Genomic DNA, 1,360 nt, shown 5'->3' with positions numbered 1-1,360 from the left:
AGGACGGATGTTGTTGTTGTTATGGGCTGTTGAGTCAGACTCAACTCATAGCGACCCCTCCTTGGGTTTCCAAGGCAGTATCACTACGAAAGTAGATTGCCCCATCTTCCTTCCAAGGAGTGGCTGTTGGGTTTGAACTGCCAGCCTTCTGATTAGCAGTCAAGTGCCTTAGGCACTACGCTACCAGAGCTCCCTGTAGGATGGATAGGCAAGTACAAACCTGTAGTTTTATCAGGAAGGTCAGGCTGGAACCTCGGGCTCAGGCTGAGTCTGCTCTCTGTAGGGGGGATTTCTTTTTCATCAGAAAAGCCTCAGGTCTACTCTTAAGGCTTATCAACTGATTGAGTCAGGACCTCCTAAGTTATCCAGAATCCAGACCTACCAGGTTTTCCAGGATAACCTTTATTTAATGTCAATTGATTATGGGTTTTCATAATATCTACAAAATAGTTACACAGCAACATCTAGTCTTTGAATAATGGGGGACTGTAGCATAGCTAAAGTGACACATAAAAAGACTATCACAGTCTGTCCCTTGTCATTTTAGCACCAAACACATTTCTTTAAACTGTACTTAATCTCTAGGTAAAGAGTAACAAAGTTGTATTGTGCCTCACATGGTATAACTATGCTACATACAACTAAAAACATGCTAAGTTCTCCCCCAGAAGAGTATTCAGTCCGTGGGTGACACTAACTTTTTCCCTTTAATATCCTGCAACTTAAATACTGTCACATAAAGTTAATTATTATTAATTTATCTTGTGTTAGGAGATAAGGGGATAAGGGAGAAACAGAGAAATATTTAGCTAATATATGGTTGCATACAACCATATTCATAACAAAATTAGGAAGAAATACTCGAAAGTTTATAATCCTTGTTTCTGCAACTGATTTACATGGTTGTAGCTGATCAGCCCAGCTACCTTCTTCCACTAACCATTCCATATTTCCTTTATCCTAAGCAGCTATCTCACCTGATCAAGGTTCTTTGCCTGGTTGGGTGACTCAACCCTTCATTTTTGAAAGGTCTGGGCCATTAGCATTTCTGCCTGAATTGTACTGTGGTAGTTTTCCATTTAATCTCAGGTCACAAGAGACATCCTAAGGGATCTCCTGTATTCTGGACACACTGTTCCTTACTTCCATTATGTAGTAACAACCTGTTCTTGATTCATGAGTGGAATATTTTATCATTAAAGAAAAAAACCCAAAACTAAACTTATTGCCGTTGAGTCTTTTCTGACTCATAGCGACCTCTCCTTGGATTTCTGAGGTAGTATCTGGTAGCATAGTGGCTAAGACACTTGCCTGCTAACCAGACGGCTGGCGGTTCAAACCCACCAGCCACTCCTCGGAA

The 1,360-nt window shown here is 40.9% G+C and overlaps 1 protein-coding gene across 1 annotated transcript in view; it reads right to left on the bottom strand.

The window, feature by feature from the left end:
• The window catches only part of TSBP1 (testis expressed basic protein 1), a 157,820-nt gene that overhangs the window by 43,800 nt on the left and 112,660 nt on the right, over nt 1-1,360 (bottom strand). The gene's annotated exons all lie outside the window — the stretch shown is intronic.

Source organism: Orycteropus afer, unplaced genomic scaffold (assembly GCF_000298275.1).
Source record: "Orycteropus afer afer isolate SDZICR_OR568_19922 unplaced genomic scaffold, OryAfe1.0 scaffold00294, whole genome shotgun sequence".
In the NCBI taxonomy this organism is placed as follows: Eukaryota; Metazoa; Chordata; class Mammalia; order Tubulidentata; family Orycteropodidae; genus Orycteropus; species Orycteropus afer.
Note: the sequence above shows the minus strand (reverse complement) of the source record. Positions and strands in the feature narration are given on the sequence as shown.